The sequence below is a fragment of the Ovis aries genome, chromosome 6 (genome assembly GCF_016772045.2).
Source record: "Ovis aries strain OAR_USU_Benz2616 breed Rambouillet chromosome 6, ARS-UI_Ramb_v3.0, whole genome shotgun sequence".
Taxonomy (NCBI): domain Eukaryota; kingdom Metazoa; phylum Chordata; class Mammalia; order Artiodactyla; family Bovidae; genus Ovis; species Ovis aries.
In genome coordinates, this window is record NC_056059.1 from 16,093,261 (window position 1) to 16,115,048 (window position 21,788).

General features: G+C 40.6%; 1 protein-coding gene across 3 annotated transcripts in view; it reads right to left on the bottom strand.

Annotated features, from left to right (window-relative positions):
• MCUB (mitochondrial calcium uniporter dominant negative subunit beta) overlaps positions 1-21,788 on the bottom strand; it is a 99,178-nt gene that overhangs the window by 26,454 nt on the left and 50,936 nt on the right. The window contains exon 1 of one of the 3 annotated variants that reach the window (XR_009600978.1): positions 1-21,788. This exon is cut by the window's right edge and continues 32,448 nt beyond it. The exons of the other annotated variants lie outside the window; for them this stretch is intronic. The gene's annotated coding sequence lies outside the window, so the exon portion shown is untranslated. 3 annotated transcript variants of the gene reach the window in all.

The window sequence follows — 21,788 nt, forward strand, 5'->3', positions numbered from 1 at the left end:
CTGCTGTGCCCACATCTGTGCAGAGCAGTTGGTTCTATTTTCAGATGAAGAGTAAAGAAGGGGTCCTGGGAAGACAGAAACAACTGTTAATACCAGCTCCACACTATTGAAACTCATGTACAGAAGGCTCCCAGGTGTCAGTGAACTGAACCAGAGGAATAAAATAGTTGCTACTTCTATTACAAACCTTAATTGCATTCACACAATAATGTTGAAACCAATTTATTAACTGTAATTTATTTTTCCGCCAATATATTCTAATGTTTCGATATGTTTTGCAACAGACTAGAGTAGGACAAGCAAATTAGTCTAGTATTTCTTCTCTCTTGGTTCTAATCCTTCTTTAGAATTTTGCTCTCAAAAGCCATTTCCTTGTTAAAGGAAGAAAGAGGAGAGAAGGAGAGGAAGGAAAGGAGAAGGGAAGCAGGGTGAGAGGAACAAATACACATAAAGACACACACACAAAAATATAATTTCAGGGGTCCTGCTGAGGTCAGTCCAGGGAACAAAGGATGACTGGCTTAAATGCCAAGTGTTTCAGTTCAGTTCAGTCGCTCAGTCGTGTCTGACTCTTTGTGACCCCATGAATTGCAGCACGCCAGGCCTCCCTGTCCATCACCAACTCCTGGAGTTTACTCAGATTCATGTCCATTGAGTCGGTGATGCCATCCAACCATCTCATCCTCTGTCGTCCTTCTCCTCCTGCCCCCAATCCCTCCCAGCATCAGGGTCTTTTCCAATGAGTCAACTCTTCGCATGAGGCAGCCAAAAGTACTGGAGTTTCAGCTTTAGCATCATTCCCTCCAAAGAAATCCCAGGGCTGATCTCCTTCAGAATGGACTGGTTGGATCTCCTTGCAGTCCAAGGGACTCTCAAGAGTCTTCTCCAGCACCACAGTTCAAAAGCATCAATTCTTCGGCGCTCAGCCTTCTTCACAGTCCAACTCTCACATCCATACATGACCACAGGAAAAACCATAGCCTTGACTAGACGGTTTACAGGGATATAAATGGGGCCTGGCTGAGACTCTGCAGTCAGTAGGTGAAAGTTATTATTGGTTATGAATAAAGTGCTGTATGCATTACTCCCGTATCTTTTCTGTTTCAGTCTTGCTATGTATTAACTACTCTTCTTAGTCTGCCCAGATCAAAAAGAAAAATTTATTTTAACAGTGATTATTCATGTAGCATGTGAAAGAGACTGGAACATTAAGATAAATGCCTAGTGTGTGCGACAAAATGCAATTTTTGTTGGGCAGATTTAAAATATAAATCTAGAGACAAGTCAGAAGAGTTCATCAAAAGAAAGATGCTATACAGCAGTTTGATTTTTGCTTTTGTCCAGGGAAGCAAAGAAGAAATCATGAAAGCCTAGAACTCAGCGTGAGGTTCTGCAGAAAATCATGATGCACCACAGGTAGAAAACTAATGAACCCGAGGATGAGCTTCAAAGCAAAAGAGTTATGTAACCAAGGAGTTCATCTGCTTGCTTCACACATTCCACAAAACTGCCCCATAGGTGGTACGTAAAATACGGTTTAAAATTATTGAGTTCCATTCTTTTCTATGCTTGTCTTTTACCCGTTTCCTTGTTCCTTTCATGTTAAATTTTGCTCACTAGAGCTTTGCTCAGTGCTTTCACTGAGAGCCTATGTAGAGTAGTAAACCCTTCGTTTATGTTATAAATTCAATTTCTGTCATTTTCCTGTTAAATTTAATCTGTTTATATTTGTTGCTATATCAGGTAAATTTGGATATCTGTCATCTTATTTTGTGCTTTCTGCTTATAGTCTTTTGCTTCCTTCTTTTTTATCTTCTAATAATCTAACTGTTCCTTTAGACTCTGTTATCTTTCTCTGTTAGTTTGGAAGTAGTTGGGTTTTTTTTCTCTGTGTCCTTTTAGTGTTTGCCCTTTACATTCTGAGATATGCTTACTTGGCTTAGAGTGTAAATTTTCTATCCTATGGCTGAACAACAAGATCTTAGTACCAATCACAATTAATAACAAATTATTTTGACCTTATTTTTTAGAACCCTCCCCCAAATAGACCTGGGTTCAATCCCTGGGTTGGGAAGATCCCCTGAAGAAGGGAAAGGCTACCCATTCCAGTATTCTGGCCTAGAGAACTCCATGGACTGTATAGTCCATGGGGTCGCAGAGAGTCGGACACGACTCTCTTTCACTGACTAAAAAGGCCTCTTATGTTGTTTTACACAGTGGCTGTTTCTTGGAGTCACCTGTAAGTTATCCAACTGTTTTGCTCTCCATTTCTTCTTACATCCTGTTCACCTATGTGTTCAATTGCATGCTTCCTGAGAACTTTCAATAAGAATCTTTTAATCTCTGAAACTTAATGCTGTTGAAAAGTATAGTTTACTGGATATAAAATTCCAGATGTTTACTTCCTCTCAGAACTTTGAAGATAAATTCCTTTGCCTTCTGACCTCTATAAACATATCTTCTATAAATTTAAGATTTTCTGAAAGATTTTCTTTCATCTTTCTGCTTCTGGGATTCCACAGTTTCCTCAAAGTGTGTCAGACAGAGGTCTAATTTCATTTTAATGCTTGGGACTCCTTTAAAGATTATTTCTGAGAAGGGTTCCCATGGGGAGAGGAGGGGCCCAAGGTTGGGAGTCTGAATCCAAGTGTGGCTGGAGGGCATCCACACAGAGGGGCAGTTGGCATGGGGGTATTGGAGCCTAAGCATGGTGAGGAGGGTGTCCACACGGTTAAAAGGGGGTTAGTGTGGGGTAGCAGAGCCTAAATGGGGTGAAGAGGGCATCTGCACGGGAAGCAGGCTCAGAACAAGATGTTAGAGCCCAAATCGGGTGAGGAAGGTGAGAGAGTCATTTCCTAGGCAGGTTGATAAGAAGTCTAGGGGTCCCCAAGGAGAGAGGGGTCTGGAATTCTCAAGGAGGAAGAAAGGACAAACTTTTTTCTTCTCTACATTCCTTAGGATTATATAACAACAATGTATGATGCCTGAGGACAGTCTCTGGATTAAACCTTCTGGCTAATTCTGTAAATTATGGGAGTAGACCTGCTCTTTACAAGGATTATACAACAACAATGTATTATGTATTCTGCCTGAGGACAGTCTCTGGATTAAACTTTCTGGCTAATTCTGTTATCTTAAAATGTAAATTAGGGGAGTAGGTCTGGTGAGGTCTTTACAATATCCAGACATTCTTTGGATTTACTGGAGAGTATGCTAACTTCATTGCTAACACTAACAAGCGGGTACTCTTTCTACCCCCTTCTGATGCCTATATCAGAAGCTTTCTCTATCTCCTTTATACTTTAATAAAACTTTATTACACAAAAGCTCTGAGCGATCAAGCCTCGTCTCTGGCCCTGGATTGAATTCTCCTCCTCCGGGGGCCAAGAATCCCGGCGTTGTGATTCAACAACCACCTTTCAAAGGCATCCATGCAGGGAAAGGCTGTCACATACCAGAAAATTGACCAAATGAGGAAATATATTAATATCAAGAATAACGGAAGTCAGATTTATTCTGTCAAAGAAGGGAGCTACACCACGGAAAGGGAGAAAATTGGAATAAACCCTGTAGTACTGGAATGAATTTGGAAGTATTGGTATGAATTCGTGGTTTCTAACATCTAAAAATATAAATAAAACCAACAAAATACATATAAAACTTCAAAAAAGACTGAATGTGCATGTACCTATACATGTAAAAGATTTAAGTTTTATATATTTTTCTATAAATAAATATATATACAATATTTTTTTGAAAGGGACAGTACCACTCTCAATAATGAAAACATGGCATCAAGATCTTGGCTTCTAAATACCATTCTTATCCAAAAGGAACCAGAGCTCCTTGGAAAAATGTCTAATTCCAGGGCTGAGGCATGAAAAGGACAAGATGAGCTTGGAAAGCAAGGAACTGCTCAATGAATGATGGGAGATATATTAAAAGGATGCATCAGTTCAGTCACTCAGTTGTGTCCGAGTCTTTGCGACCCATGAATCACAGCATGCCAGGCCTCCTGTCCATCACCATCTCCCGGAGTTCACTCAAACTCACGTCCATCGAGTCAGTGATGTCATCCAGCCATCTCATCCTTGGTCGTCCCCTTCTCCTCCTGCCCCCAATCCTTCCCAGCACCAGAGTCTTTTCCAATGAGTCAACTCTTCGCATGAGGTGGTCAAATTACTGGAGTTTCAGCTTTAGCATCATCCCCTCCAAAGAAATCCCAGGGCTAATCTCCTTCAGAATGGACTGGTTGGATCTCCCTGCAGTCCAACGGAGTCAAAAGCATCAATTCTTCGGCGCTCAGCCTTCTTCACAGTCCAACTCTCACATCCATACATAACCACAGGAAAAACCATAGCCTTGACTAGATGGACCTTTGTTAGCAAAGTAATGTCTCTGCTTTTCAATATGCTATCTAGGTTGGTCATAACTTTTCTTCCAAGGAGTAAGCGTCTTTTAATTTCATGGCTGCAGTCACCACCTGCAGTGATTTTGGAGCCCCCAAAAATAAAGTCTGACACTGTTTCCACTGTTTCCCCATCTATTTCCCGTGAAGTGATGGGATTGGATGCCATGATCTTCGTTTTCTGAATGTTGAATTTTAAGCCAACTTCTTCACTCTCCTCTTTCACTTTCCTCAAGAGGCTTTTTAGTTCCTCTTCACTTTCTACCATCAGGGTGGTGTCATCTGCATATCTGAGGTTATTGATATTTCTCCCGGCAATCTTGATTCCACCTTCTGTTTCTTCCAGCCCAGCATTTCTCATGATGTACTCTGCATAGAAGTTAAATAAACAGGGTGACAATATACAGCCTTGATGTACTCCTTTTCCTGTTTGGAACCAGTCTGTTGTTCCATGTCCAGTTCTAACTGTTGCTTCCTGGCCTGCATACAGATTTCTCAAGAGGCAGATCAGGTGGTCTGGTATTCCCATCACTTTCAGAATTTTCCACAGTTTATTGTGATCCACACCGTCAAAGGCTTTGGCATAGCCAATAAAGCAGAAATAGATGTTTTTCTGGAACTCTCTTGCTTTTTCCATGATCCAGCGGATGTTGGCAATTTGATCTCTGGTTCCTCTGCCTTTTCTAAAACCAGCTTGAACATCTGGAAGTTCACAGTTCACGTACTGCTGAAGCCTCCTGGCTTGGAGAATTTTGAGCATTACTTTACTAGCATGTGAGATGTGTGCAATTGTGCAGTAGTTTGAGCATTCTTTGGCATTGCCCTTCTTTGGGATTGGAATGAAAACTGACCTTTTCCAGTCCTGTGGCCACTGCTGAGTTTTCCAAATTTGCTGGCATATTGAGTGCAGCACTTTCACAGCATCATCTTTCAGGATTTGAAACAGCTCAACTGGAATTCCATTACCTCTACTAGCTTTGTTCTTAGTGATGCTTTCTAAGGCCCACTTGACTTCACATCCCAGGATGTCTGGCTCTAGGTGAGTGATCACATCATCGTAATTATCTTGGTAGTGAAGATCTTTTTTGTATAGTTCTTCTGTGTATTCTTGCCACCTCTTCTTAATATCTTCTGCTTCTGTTAGGTCCATACCATTTCTGTCCTTTATTGAGCCCATCTCTGCATGAAATATTCCCTTGGTAACTCTAATTTTCTTGAAGAGATCTCTAGTCTTTCCCATTCTGTTGTTTTTCTCTATTTCTTTGCATTGATCACTGAGGAAGGCTTTCTTATCTCTTTTTGCTATTCTTTGGAACTCTGCATTCAGATGCTTATATCTGTCCTTTTTTCCTTTGCTTTTTGCTTCTCTTCTTTTCACGGCTATTTGTAAGGCCTCCCCAGACAGCCATTTCGGTTTTTTGCATTTCTTTTCCATGGGGATGGTCTTGATCCTTGTCTCCTGTACAATGTCACGAACCTCAGTCCATAGTTCATCAGGCACTCTATCTATCAGATCTAGGCCCTTAAATCTATTTCTCACTTCCACTGTATAATCATAAGGGATTTTATTTAGGTCATACCTGAATGGTCTAGTGGTTTTCCCTACTTTCTTCACATCAGTCAGCTTAAAAGGAGTCTCAATGATCAAATCTGGAATGATCTGGGCATTAAACGATAGTAACAGATTATAATCCATTGAATAGGAAACTATGAGCCCACTCTGATATAATGAAGTAAACAAATGATAAAGAACAAGATATTAATATAGTTTTAATATGCCTCCAAACAAAGGCATTAATACCAAAGGGAAAATAGTGACTGCAAAGAAGAGAAGTCTGACCTCAAGTAAGCGATCAAAATGTACATTATCAGTCATGGGGCAAACTGATGTCATGCATTGAGAGAAAACACATGTAATACTTCTGTGATATTCCTGACAAAGATGTATAATCTGAGTCAAACCGGGAGGAAACAACAGACATGCCCAAAGAGAGACACTCTACAGAACAACTGTAATCTTCAAAAGAGTCAAAACCATCACGAGTCAAGGGAAAAAATGTGATACTATTTCAGACTGGAGATAACTAAACTCAACTGTGATTCTAAACTTTTCACAACAGAAAACATTACTGGGAAAACTGGCAAACAGAAAACATTACTGGGAAAACTGGCAAAATTTCCATGGGGTTTAAGAATTAGACAGTGCTTCCGTCTATGGGGTCACACAGAGTCAGACATGACTGAAGCAATTTAGCAGCAGCAGCAGCAAGGTTAATTTTCTGATTTTGATGGTCATTTATCGTTAAGTTGGAGAATGTTCTTGAGTTTGAAAGGAAATGGCATTATGTCAACAACTTATTCTCAATTAGTTCAGATACAAAGTGTTTGTACAACTTTTCTACAGTTGGCGATTGTTTCAAAGTAAAACAATGCCAGAAGTAATAGGCTTAGTCAAACACCAAGATTGCCATTTATATAGAGAAGTGACCTATTAACAAGAAGTCAAACGTTAAAAAAAAAACTTTTTTTGTACACCACTGGGAAGCTATGGTTACTTAAGGAATTAAAATTTTTTTAATTACAAAATTTTTTTCAAAAAGCACAAAAACTTGTACTCTTTACAAGTTCTTACTTTGGAACTCGAAGACTACCGTTATCCTTCTGACATATGTCAGTAAAGCTTAAAAGAGAAACTATCATATTTATCGTATGACAACCGTTTCTTAGCAGGATATTATTTAAGATCATTCTGAAAATCTTACACAAGCCCACCACACACACAGAGTTTAATTATTTGAAGATTGATTCACACAAAATCAACTGCTTCTTTCAATTTAAATCCCATCTATGACCCATCTTGAGGAGTCTGTCAGTTACTAACCAGTCAGGGCCTCACGTTTCCAGGACAGCATCAGCTATTTGTAAAATAAACTGACCTATACAGTCAAATTTGAATACTATTGCTCTTCTTGGATGTTAACAAATGGCCAAGTATTTTCAGTATTAAAGTCTAGTAGAGATACAATAACTCTACTACACGCCATTTCACTAAAAATAAGTCAGGGAGTGTGACTGAAGGAAAAAAAATTAGGTGTAAAAAAAATTCACTGTTTTCATCCCTTTAAAGTAGCAGTAGCAGCTTTTTGTGCTCCAACCTTATATTAAGAAAATGACAAGTATCAAGAAAGTAGAAAATATGGCCTCAAAAGAAGTCTAGCTCATTTGAAAAGGAAACAACTTTTCCACGTGAGGTGAAGAAGAGATACTGATATGTAATGGTCAGTAGCAGGAACTAGCCTGATTTGTGTAACGAATATAAATCAAAGAGCAGCAGTTTATTTAAATTTCTTAGCTGAAAGGCAACAGTGATACATTGATAGAGAAAAAATAAAATCAGAGTACTTTCAAATAGAAGCCTTTTTAGGAGGACTTTAATTACTCTGCTACAGAAGCACTCCATGTGACATTAGTCTCAGTCGCAGGCTTTCAACATCAATGTGGTCCTACCTTCGCCCTTCCCACATCCACAAGTGTAAACTCCATTATTACTGCTTCTTTCAGGGACTGCCTGATTGTATCCCATAGATATCATCAGATCATGTAATCTACTGTAAAAAGATTTAAGACAGAAGCTGGATAAGAAAAAGCAACAGAGTTGGTTCCTAACATTTGGCTGTTCAAAACTATCAAGTGGTGAGTTCTTAGCTCCTTTACAAGATATTCAAAATAACATGGCTCAGGGTCAAAAAACAACTTCAAAAATGCCGTCATAATATTTTACCAAGTCAATGTAATTATTATGTAATTTTCCCAAACTAAAGATATTTCTTTAGATAGTGTTTGGTCTGGTCTAGTATGTGTTATACATATATTTATATATTTATGTACATTTACATATATTTATTGGAGAAGGAAATGGCAATCCACTCCAGTGTTCTTGCCTGGAAAATCCCAGGGATGGAGGAGCCTGGTGGGCTGCAGTCCATGGGGTCGCAAAGAGTCGGACACGACTGAGTGACTTCACTTTCACTTTTCACTTTCATGCACTGGAGAAGGAAATGGCAACCCACTCCAGTGTTCTTGCCTGGAGAATCCCAGGGACGGGGGAGCCTGGTGGGCTGCCGTCTGCGGGGTCGCACAGAGTCGGACACGACTGAAGCGACTCAGCAGCAGCAGCAGCATGCATATTTACATATGAATACATATAATATTAGAATGAAAATATACAGACGTATTTATTTAAATCAGTGCATATGCTTCTAGTCACAACTCTTTGTATTGGAGAAGTCCTTGAAGATCACTGCATGACAAAGCAGGTAGTTCCATAATGGGAAACACATGGTGCTATATAAAGGAAACATATCTGGATTTCTTTAGCAAGCACAGAATTCCAAGCTATGACACACTCTGCTGTGGGGATGTGGAAGTGACTGTTCCCTGAGTGACAGAAACTAAGAAGATCTCTGTCACCAGAGATCTGGGTATGTTGGGAACTGATAAATGAAACTGCAGCATATAATGCCTGAAAATACGAAGTCTTCCATTCAACAATTAGGTCAACAAATGTTTACCAAGCATCTGCTATGTGCTGAGTGACTCTTTCAAACTTCTGTACCAGTCCAGCCATCCTTCCCCACTTTCTTACTGTCACAGAGATGAAGTCCTTTTCTGTTCCCCCTAAGGCTAACACATTTCCCCTGAGCTCAGGATCCCGTCCCTCCCTGCTACACCAGAGACCTCCCTTTTCTGAGTGTTTTCCCAATCAGATCTTTCCCATCAGCAAGTAAGCTTGCTCCAGCATCTCCTACCTTCTGGCTATCTTCCTTCCATCTCCACCCTGCTCACAGTTAACTGACTTCAAAGGCTGGGTCACATTTGCTGTCTTGCTTCCTTCAGTTCAGTTCAGTTGCTCAGTCCTGTTTGACTCTTTGCGACCCCATGGACCACAGCACGCCAGGCTTCCCTGTCCATCACCAACTCCTGGAACTTGCTCAAACTCACGTCCATCGAGTCGGTGATGCCATCCAACCATCTCATCCTCTGTTGTCCTCTTCTCCTCCTGCCTTCAATCCTTCCCAGCATCAGAATCTTTTCCAATGAGTCAATTATTCGCATCAGGTAGCCAAAGTATTGGAGTTTCAGCCATCAGTCCTTCCAATGAATATTCAGGGCTGATTTCCTTTAGGATGGACTGGTTGGATCTCCTTGCAGTCCAAAGGAATCTCAAGAGTCTTCTCCAACACCACAGTTCAAAAGCATCAATTCTTTGGCACTCAGCTTTTTTTATAGTCCTACTCTCACATCCATACATGACTACTGGAAAAATTATAGCTTTTACTAGATGGATCTTTGTTGGCAAAGTAATGTCTCTGCTTTTTAATATGCTGTCGAGGTTTGTCCTTATTCCCTTAGCTTTCCCTCATTCTTTACCTATTGCAATCTGGCTTCTGTTCTATCATTTCACTGAAATTACTTTCAGAAGGCCACTGCTCTCCTTATCTCTAAAACAAATGAAAACTTTTTAGTCACTGACTTCAAAGGAGCAATCATCATACTTGATCACTTGATACTCGATCACTCTTGATTACCCTTGTCCTTGAAACATTCTCTCTTCCAGCTTCCATGATACCATGTTCCCTTGGATATCTGATCACATCTTCTCAGTCGGCCTTCTCTAGAGATTCCTCACCTTGTCATCCTTTAAATGTTACTGTTTCCCAGAGTTCTACTATATGCTAGTGGAACTAGCCACTAGTGTCACCTAGACACATGGGTTCAATTACATTATTTTTCTGACTCAAAGCTGTATGTATTCCCAGTTCAGAGCCTCTCTTTGTGCATCTAATTTGTATACATGATAAAACGTTTCAGGCTATCTACCTAGATCATACAATTTTCCATTTTCTACAAACTGCCCCTAGTTCCACTTCAAATGTAGTAATGATGGATGCCCCCAAATGAGGTCTGTATTATATGAGCCCCAGTCCCTTCATCACAATGGAACAGACATCTGTTCCAAGCTGGGTTGATCAGATTCCCAAGCCAGGAATCTGAGACTAAATCTGTGTTCAAACTGGAATTCTCAAACACTGCTGGTTGATTGTGTAATCTACAACTTTGAAAACTGGCAGTATCTTCAAATACATACATACTTAATGACCCATCAATCTACTCCTAGATATAAAACAAGAGAAATAATTGCATATGAGCTCAAAAGACAAATATAAGAACATTCACAGAAGCACTCTCTATAATAAGCAAACACTGGAGACTACAGAAATATTCATTGGTATTATGAAAAAAGGAGGTATTCATCAGATGGAATATTGTAGCAATCAACATGAATGAATCTCACACATATGCTAAGCAAAATGGCACAAAAGACTACATGCTCTCAGATTCCATTTTTATAAATTTCAAAACCAGGCACATGCTTCAGGTTTTAGGCAGTGACTAAAAGGGAGTATAACGGACTTCTAGGATGTTGATAATATTCTGTTTATTTATCTGGGTTTTAATAACATAGGTATGTTCACTCTGAAAATGCATTAAACTTAGGCACAGTGCATTTTCTATATGCATGTTGTTCTTCAAGATTATCAGCTAAATCTGAATTAGACTCTTGAAATGACATTTTTAATTCTTTACAATAATAGATTTAATACAGGGATAATGAGAGGAGGTATAATGGAGAGAACAAATAAAGTATAATAGAGCCCAGAGAAAGAAATCATTTAGGAAGAAAAAATTTCTATGGGAGGTGCCTTTCAGATAAGAACATTTACCAATTGTTTGCTCCTTATCTAAGCTAATTATTATCCAGCATTATCTCAAAGTAAGAGAATCAAGATATGAAATGCCTAACCGGATGGAGCTAATCAAGTTCTCTTCCTGGCTTTGATGCCTGGATGTCTGGGATGATAGAAGGCTGAGGGCCCCCAGGGGTAGCACAGTTGGCAACTCCACTCAAGTTCTGCAAACTAACACACAAAACACTTTCAGTCTATCCCACTGCAGGCATACTTACAGGTTTTTTAAAAGAATTTCTTGTAAAATATCATGTTCTGTTTTAATAAAAGCAAAACAAAAGACGTCAGCTTAAAACCAGGATGCCTTAAACTTTAAAAGGTATGTCTTTGAGTCTGTCATTTCTAATGTTATGAATCTCTGTAATTATATATCTCATTTTGGATTCCTTCCCCAAACACAATGGATATATTTCTATCTTCTGTCTGCCTCTTAAAGCTTGACTACTTTCTAACCTCACATCTTACTGCCTCCATCACAGTCTCATAGTCATCAGTTTGTAGTCTCAGCCTCAGGGCCTGACATTCACTTGGCCACCACACCCTGACACCTATCAAGAAGGTGCTGAAACAGAAATTGGCAATGACAGAAGACTCAAAGGGAATAAAAAATAAAAACCAACTAAAAATATCATCACCACTCAGTAAGTCACCCCTGGAAATAACTATATGGCAGAACAAATCTAATGGCAAGATGCTCTTTGAGGTCTACTGATATCCAGTAATTTATTTTAGGAAAGAAAGAAAACTGAAAGGAAACTGACACAAAGGTCAAATTAAATATAGCTCAGTTCAGTTCAGTCGATCAGTCGTGTCCAACTCTTTGTGACCCCATGGACCACACCACGCCAGGCCTCCCTGTCTATCACGAACTCCCAGAGTTTACCCAAACTCATCTCCATTGAGTCAGTGATGCCATCCATGATGGTGATGCCAACCATCTCATCCTCTGTCGTCCCCTTCTCCTCCTGCCTTCAATCTTTCCCAGCATCAGGGTCTTTCCAAATGAGTCAGTTCTTCACATGAGGTGGCCAAAGTACTGGAGTTTCAGCTTCAACATCACTCCTTCCAGTGAACACCCGGGACTGATCTCCTTTAGGATGGACTGGTTGGATCTCCTTGCAGTCCAAGGGACTCTCAAGAGTCTTCTCCAACACCACAGTTCAAAAGCATCAATTCTTCGGCGCTCAGCTTTCCTCACAGTCCAACTCTCACATCCATACTTGACTACTTGACTAGATGGACCTTTGTCAGCAAAGTAAGGTCTCTGCTTTTGAATACGCTGTCTAGGTTGGTCGTAACTTTTCTTCCAAGGAGCAAGTGTCTTTTAATTTCATGGCTGCAGTGACCATCTGCAGTGATTTTGGAGCCCTCCAAAATAAAGATAGCCATTGTTTCCACTGTTTCCCCATTATTTGCCATGAAGTAATAGGACCAGATGCCATAATCTTAGTTTTCTGAATGTTGAATTTTAAGCCAACTTTTTCACTCTCCTCTTTCACTTTCATCAACAGGCTCTTTAGTTCTTCTTCACTTTCTGCCATCAGGGTGGTATCATCTGTGTATCTGAGGTTTCTGATATTTCTCCCGGCAATCTTGATTCCAGCTTGTGCTTCTTCCAGCCCAGCGTTTCTCATGATGTACTCTGCATATAAGTTAAATAAGCAGGGTGACAATATATAGCCTTGACATACTCCTTTTCCTATTTAGAACCAGTCTGTTCCTCCATGTCTAGTTCTAACTGTTGCTTCCTGACCTGCATACAGATTTCTCAAGAGGCAGGTCAGGTGGTCTGGTATTCCCATCTCTTTCAGAATTTTCCAGTTTCTTGTGATCCACATAGTCAAAGGCTTTGGCATAGTCAATAAAGCAGAAATAGATGTTTTTCTGGAACTCTCTTGCTTTTTCCATGATCCAGCAGATGTTGGCAATTTGATCTCTGGTTCCTCTGCCTTTTCTAAAACCATCTTGAACATCTGGAAGTTCATGGTTCACGTATTGCTGAAGCCTGGCTTGGAGAATTTTGAGATTTACTTTACTAGCGTGTGAGATGTGTGCAATTGTGCAGTAGTTTATGCATTCTTTGGCATTGCCTTTCTTTGGGATTGGAATGAAAACTGACTTTTTCCAGTCCTGTGGCCACTGCTGAGTTTTCCAAATTTGCTGGCATATTGAGTACAGCACTTTCACAGCATCATCTTTTAGGATTTAGAATAGCTCAATTGGAATTCTATCACCTCACTGGAGAAGGGAATGGCAAACTACTTCAGTATTCTTGCCTTGAGAACCCCATGAATAGTATGAAAATGCAAAAAGAAAGGACACTGAAAGGTGAACTCCCCAGGTCGGTAGGTGCCCAGTATACTACTGGAGATCAGTGGAGAAATAACTCTAGAAAGAATGAAGGGATGGAGCCAAAGCAAAAACAATACCCAGTTGTGGATGTGACTGGTGATAGAAGAAAGGTCTGATGCTGTAAAGAGCAATATTGCATAGGAACCTGGAATGTTAGGTCCACGAATCAAGGCAAATTGGAAGTGGTCAAATAGGACGTCAACATTTTAGGAAATCAGCAAACTAAAATGGACTGGAATGGGTGAATTTAACTCAGATGACCAATATATCTACTACAGTGGGCAAGAATCCTTCAGAAGAAATGGAGTAGCCATCATAGTCAACAAAAGAGTCTGAAATGCAGCACTTGGATGCAATCTTAAAAATGACAGAATGATCTCTGTTCGCTTCCCAGGCAAACCTTCAATATCACAGTAATTCAAGTCTATGCCCCGACCTGTAATGCTGAAGAAGCTGAAGTTGAATGGTTCTATGAAGACCTACAAGACCTTTTAGAACTAACACCCGAAAAAGATCCTTTTTATTATAGGAGACTGGAATGCAAAAGTAGGAAGTCAAGAAACACCTGGAGTACCAGACAAATTTGCACTTGGGAGTACAGAATGAAGCAGGGCAAAGGCTAATAGAGTTTTACCAAGAGAACGCACTGGTCACAGCAAACACTGTCTTCCAACAACACAAGAGAAGACTCTACACATGGACATCACCAGATGGCCAACACCAAAGTCAGATTGATTATATTATTTGTAGCCAAAGATGGAGAAGCTCTATACAGTTAGCAAAAACAAGACCAGGAGGTGACGGTGGCTCAGATCATGAATTCCTTATTGCCAAATTCAGACTTAAATTGAAGAAAGTAGGGAAAACCACTTAGGTATGACCTAAATCAAATCCCTTATGATTATACAGTGGAAGTAACAAATAGATTTATGGGACTAGATCTGATAGACAGAGTGCCTGATGAACAATGGACGGAGGTTCATGACATTGTACTGGAGGCAGGGAGCAAGACCATCCCCAAGAAGAAGAAATGCAAAAAAGCAAAATGGCTGTCTGCAGAGGCCTTACAATTAAGTGTAAAAAGAAGAGAAGTGAAAAGCAAAGGAGAAAAGGAAAGATATATCAATTTGAATGCAGAGTTTCAAAGAATAGCAAGGAGAGGTAAGAAAGCCTTCCTCAGTGATCACTGCAAAGAAATAGAGGAAAACAACAGAATGGGAAAGACTAGAGATCTCTTCAAGAAAATTAGGGATACAGGGGGAACATTTCATGCAAAGATGGGCTCAATAAAGGACAGAAATGGTATGGATCCAACAGAAGCAGAAGATAATAAGAGGAGGTGGCAAGAATACATGGAAGAACTGTACAAAAAAGATCTTCACGACCCAGATAATCATGATGATGTGATCACTCACCAGAGCCAGACATCCTGGAATGTGAAGTCAAGTGGGCCTTAGGAAGCATCACTACCAACAGAGCTAGCGGAGGTGATGGAATTCCAGTTGAGCTCTTTCAAATTAAATATAGAAAAGATGCTTATTTTTAAGGTGATTCAGTTAGACCATTAGATGCAAACCAGTAGACAATTAGCCCAACACGTAAGGACAGAATGTATATGAGTCTAGGACCACAGTAGGGACTGAACACTTTGCCCTCAAGCAAGCAGCCCTCTGGCTATGAAGACAAGGGAACCTCAGAAGGAAGAAAAAGCATGTCATTGGTTGCTAAGGGGCATGGGGAAGATTACAAGTGCAAGACAGGCAGATGTAAAGGAAGAAAGGCCTAGGGGAAAGTACTTAGTGGAGGGTCCGCAGAGCCAAGAGACGAGAAGCAGGCACTCGCACGGTGAGGAATGGAGAGCAGAGAACTGGTGGGTCTGATGCCAGAAAAGATGAAATAAAGTATTTAATACATAGAGTCCAGTTTAGTTTTGCTCTATGATAGGTCAAAACAGCATCTTTTTTAACAACAGCCAAGTTGTTATTTCAGTATAATAGTAAAAGCTCGTTAGACTTCTATTTCTTGAATTTTGAATTTAGCAAGAGGCACTTGGAGTTTATGTAGCATACAATATAAGGTTAAAAGACTTGTTAAGCAAAGAATGGAAAATAAAAAGAATTCTCTCAGAAATTAATCTATCAAGGAGACAGAGCATGGTGAAACAGGAAATTCATGTAGAGGCGTCAGCTCCCTAGGGCTTTCTTCCTGTTGGTTCTCTCTCTGACTCACTCTACCTATGTTCCCTTGGGCAAACCCCACACTCCTTCTTCCAGGACCTGTTCAAGGGTATAATTAATAAGTGGCTAAGTCATTTCAAATATATTTTTTAAATTGTGAAACCCTTGTACGTCCAAATCTATTCCGACACAGGAGGAATGTATAAAATAGACACATGAGGAAGAAGACCACAGCCCAGGGGCTGGACCACCCTGGAACTCTCCTGTAGGAGACAGCATTTTTACTGTGCTTCATTCCATCTAAATCAAGTATTTTAGAAGCTGCTATTTATATGTAATTGTGTGTTAATTACACATTATTTCATTAATTGAATTTCTAGATAAACAGCTGGGTTTGCAAGACTGTCTTCTTGTTAACACTTAACTTAGTAAGCATCACTGAGTACACTTAAAAATAATTACATGTAGAGAATTCCCTGGCTGCCCAGGGGTTAGGACTCCGCACTTCCACTGGCAGGGAACGGGCATCAGGTTGGCTCATCAGCTACCAGGGAAACTAGCAGTGGGGCACCCACCACCCCTTTGATAAGACGGGTCACTCCCTGGGGCCTGCGGCAAGTGTGCAAGAAGGGCAGTCATGCGAGCAGGGTGTAGGTGAGCAGGCACTGCTGGGGCATGAGATGCACAGAGAGCAAGAGGACAGCCATGCTGAGCGGCACGATCAGACAGCTCGCAGTGCCTCTCTAGTCCCCCTGCCGACAACGCACCAGCTGGCAAGAGGGCAAGGTTTACAGGTCCAATTCCAAGATCACACAGCAAAGAAGCGGAGGCTGGAAGCTGATGGATAATAAACTGTTAACTGCCACCAAGTGTCAGCAGCTTCTCAAACGGCTCAGTGGTGAAGAACCTGCCTGCCAATGCAGGAGACACAGGAGACGTAGGTTCCTCCTGGGTCAGGAAGATCCCCTGGAGGAGGCAATGGCAACCCACTCCAATATTTCTGCCTGGAGAATCCTATGGACAGACGAGCGTGGTGGGCTACAGTCCATGAGGTCACAGAGACGGAGCACGCACGCACAACTGCCACCGTACTTTCTCTTTTTTCTCATCCACTTTGCCCCACCCCCTTTTTTAAAGGGAAAGCATAAGCATATGTTGTGAGAGTCAATATTTATCACTATATTTAGTAAACAAGCCAAAGGCTCTCAAGTTCATTCTATTATGAAACTTATTTTCAGAGTTAGAAAGACTTCCAGTGAATTGAAGGAGTATCACACTGCTAGCTAGCTATCCAGTGTTGGGGGAGCAGGGGGAGGAAGTGTGATAGCTGGAAAACAAATTCCTAAGTCCTAAAGCATAAGAGACTGAGTAATCCTCATAAATGAGAAATCTGCTCTTTATCATCAGAAAGTCACAGGTCAACTGTCTGTGTATGGTGTGGTGGTAAATTCTGCACTAAACAGAATGACAGAGGCTGGATGTGGACTCAGTTGTTTCCTGAGCAGAAATTATTTATTGCTTGCTTCCTCTGAAAGAATTTCCTGTATGGAAAATACGCTAGCTTGGTCATATCTGTGATGCCACCGACCTCACCCAGAGATTGAATATTTAGGCAGAGAAGATGAAGGGAGAGAGCAAACTACTGAATAAAGAGTTAAAAGGAATTCTAAATGCTCCAAAATCTGTGAAATGAATATACAAATAACAAGTTACCTCACATAACAGAAGAGTCCAAGGAAGGCAGTTCATATAATTCAGGGGGAAAAGAGGACAACTTTTATAGCTAAAAATAACCCTTCAGAAGATAACCTTTAGAGGGTTCTTTTTTAATCCGATAAAAGAAAGAAAAAGAAAAAAAGAAGCCATGTTTCTCAGAGGTTAAAGTGTCTGCCTGCAATGCAGGAGACCCTGGTTCTATCCCTGGGTCGGGAAGATCCCCTAGAGAAGGAAATGGCAACCCACTCCAGTATTCTTGCCTGGAGAATCCCATGGAGTAAGAAGCCTGGTAGGCTGTAGTCCACGGGGTGGCAAAGAGTCGGACACGACTGAGCTACTTCACTTTCCCAAATCAAATTTTGAGTAAACCATCCAGCCTGGACAAATACTCTAGCTTCAGGTCTTAAAGGTTCTCAAGAGGATGGACTAGATTTTAATTGAGGGAGATTAAAAAGGAAATTAGATCTAGGTTTCTCTGAGACCCTAACCAACCAGGATCCACAAAGAACTCTTCTCCAGTGACAAGTCCCAAATTGCCACTCCAAGGCTTCACACTTTGTGGCCCACAGTTCCCTCTCCCTAAATGCCCTCCCCTCCTTGACTCTATCCTTAAAATTCTAGCCGTGAAGCCAAACAAGGGTGTAAAGATAGGAGCAGGGCTGTTTGAATTCGACTCCTGGTCCTGTCCACAGGACTCAGGCTCAGGGTCTTAACCTTCTAGTCCTCATCGTCTCCCTCAAGAATACCCCCAATTTAGGAGAAGGGGATAAATGATTCTCTCTTCCACATCAGCCCCTGCTGACTCTTCCCATCTCAATAAATGCTACTACCATCTACTTAGCTATTCAAAATTCAAGAAGTCTTTCTTCACTGCCCTTTCTTTTCATACATAGAATCTCTCAGCAAGTGCTATCTGCTCTAGTTTCAAAACAAACTCCAAAATTGATCAAATTCTTCCCTTTTTCCACTGTTGTCAACCTTTTCCAAGCCACCAGCACATTCTCTGTGGCTACTCTTGCCCTCTTCAATCTGTTCTCTATATAAGAGCCAAAATGATCTTCTAAAAGCATAAATTAAATCTTGTCACACTCTTGCTAAGAGCTCAGTAGCCCACCCACTGCACTTAGAATAAAATCTGAAGTCTTCCCCTGTCTGGCCTCGTTTCCCTCTCTGAACTCTCTTTGCTCTGGGCTCTCTAGGCCTACAGGCCTCCTCTCTGTTCCTGAAATTCATCCATTTCCTTCTTGCCCTGGGACTTTGCACACACCACTTCCTCTGCCTGGAACAGCCCTCCATCTAGTCTGTGCATCGCTGACCCGCGTCACTCAGCTCTCACTCAGACGCTGCCTCAAGTGGGCTTCCGATCACGCTGTTCAAGGCTATCCCTCCTGCAGGACTCCTTGGCTCTCATCTTTCTTTGTTTTAATTTCTTCCCAGTTCTTCTCTTGACCTGCAATTAAATCAGTTACAGATTCACTTTTCACTGGCCTATTCCCACAGGGACCTTGACTCTTGTGTTCTCTTGTCAAGGAACCATATTTTGGGGTCATGCGTCCTGAACCTCATCAAAAGCTATTCACTTCCTAAATTACTTAATGGATTCCATTTGAGGAGGCAAAGCCTGAGCCCTTTGATTCTCCTAAATCATGCAGCACATCAACTTATATGCAAATAATTACTGAGATTAATTTAATTCTTCCTCAATACCTATAGACGTTTTTTGGTTACTCTACATATTTCAATGAAAAATTTAACTTCTTTTGTCATTTCTTCCAAAATGCTTCCAGATACATGCCAGTAAACATAGGTCATCTTCCAATGGTCACAGAAAAACTGGAAGGATTAAGATCTACTTGGGGATAAAATTAGAATCTTTTGAGGAAACTTTTTTAAATTTCAAAAACCTAACTTTAAAAGAAATAATAATAATGGTCAGAAGAACTGAAAGCTGTGGTGCATCTTGAGCTATGTTAATTTTATTAGAAATTAAAACAACAACAACTGATATCCCTAGCAAAAGTGTACAATGGAATCATTTATCCATTACTCTCACATGTAATACTGGTGTTGTTTCTCACATATCTCTATGCTTCAATGTTTAACAAATATCCACAACTTGTGTGATGGTTGAAAAAGGAGCCTGTTTTAATCACAATATGATAAAACACAGCAAATATACCTCAACTTATTCAGTTCAGTCCTGCAAGTATGACTGCTATCCAGGCGTCCTCAAAATTGAATTCTTCTTAGAAACACAAATAATTAACAGTGAATTCCTAACATTTCTGCCAGCTCCCATTTACCTTCATCTTAAAACCTAGCTGTAACTTCCAAAAGCTGTAGAAAACAGCATCCACCCTTTTAAAATTTTAGCTGTTTCCTTGAAACCCAAACCCTAGCCTACAAAATGAAAACAAATTAGGCAAAGCACTCAAACACTGCCTTGAGAGCATAATTAAGTCCAAATAGTTCAACTGGTAACTATGCATTTGATTGGTAAGTTACATAGGTGACTTATACATTACAGTCATGATTTCTTAAAGGAAATATCAGATATTAAGATCAAAGTTTTTACAAGTTAAAAAAAGGTGAGCATTTAATGATAATAGGTAGGTATGCTGCTGCTGCTGCTAAGTCACTTCAGTTGTGTCCAACTCTGTGGGACCCCACAGACCGCAGCCCACCAGGCTCCTCCGTCCCTGGGATTCTCCAGGCAAGAACACTGGAGTGGGTTGCCATTTCCTTCTCCAATGCATGAAAGTGAAAATGAAAGTCAAGTTACTCAGTCGTGTCCGACTCTTAGCAACCCCATGGACTACAGCCCACCAGGCTCCTCCGTCCATGGGATTTGCCAGGCAAGAGTACTGGAGTGGGGTGCCATTGCCTTCTCCAATGTCTTAGGCTAGTCAGAAATAAATCCTTAGTCATTTGTTAAATCATGCACAGGGACTGGCACAGGGTAAGTACACACAAAAGTTTGTTAAATGAATAAATGAGTAGACAAATACGTACACAGTTTGGCTTCTTACCTCAAGAGCTTAAGTTTTATAAATTAAAATTGAAAAAATTCAAAAATACTTCAAATGTTACATAGGGGAGACACAGTTAGGCAGCTGTCCTGTCTAGAGTGACTCCCAGTGGCCAGACTCTTTGGGCCTTCTTGGCTGAGCAGGGCTGTAAGACCTGAGTCGGGCCTCCACCTTCTCCTGGGAATGTGAAAATCTGAATAGGCAGGAAGTGACTGAGGTGGCTGAGGCATCTTATGGGGGATCCCTGGAGAGATGACTCCCTGCTGCAAAGTTCATGGACTTGCTCTGGTTCCCCGCCCTCCAGAAGACAGGTATCTATCCAGCTATCCTTCCAGAAGGTACTAAAATGTTCTTTCAATAGATTTCTTTAACAAAGTCAGAGTTGGATTCTGTTTTTGCCACCAAGATTAATCATGATTAATACAGAAAAGGTATGGAACAATACAAATATGCTGTACTCTAACATTACTGTTGAGAAAGGAGCTACCATGTGCTGAAAATCTACATATTAATAGCAGCACTTGTCTGTGTTAACATGATTCAATATTCAACTAAATCTCATAAGGTAGATGTTCTTCCTGTTTCCCTAATAGGACTCCAAGGATTAAGTAGCTTGCAGGGCCCAAATCATAAGGTCCAAGTTCATTCAAATGCAGGCTCGTCTGACTTCAAGGTCACCAGGCCACAGTGTCTTTAATATTATTACTTTCAAAACTTGCTGGATTTAAAAGGACTTATCATATATCTGAGTATTCAGAATTATAATTATTCATGTGGCAACTGATACGATATCACTTATGTACTAGAGCCATGATTCTGAATATTAAATTTTTGAATGTAAACTAAATATCTTCTTTAAAAAGCCTTTGTACTCTTCTTCAACATAGCTTCTTTTTAAAGGGATAAGAAAACTGTGATAAAAATTTTTGCTTGTAAATTTTCTCTGCTAGAAAAATCTTCAAGTTCCATATATTTCCTGTAAGAAATTTTTAGAAGGCATTTGGGATAGGGGAGAATTGTAGAATTAATGAAGTAGGAAGGATCAGTGCTAAGAGTAATCAGGGCTGATGAGGCAGTACTGGCAGAGTCTCAGACACCTATGTATACCACATTTGGGGTGCTACCTCAGAAGGCAGGACACGGGCTAACATGAACCCTAATCTGGGACACCCATTTGTAACTGAAATGACAACAGAAGAGATAAAGACTCAATCCCTTCTGAGCTGTAACACCGAGGGCCAATGCATTCTGAAAAGACCACGAAGGAAATGACTAGGGCAGATAATCTAGTGAAGCT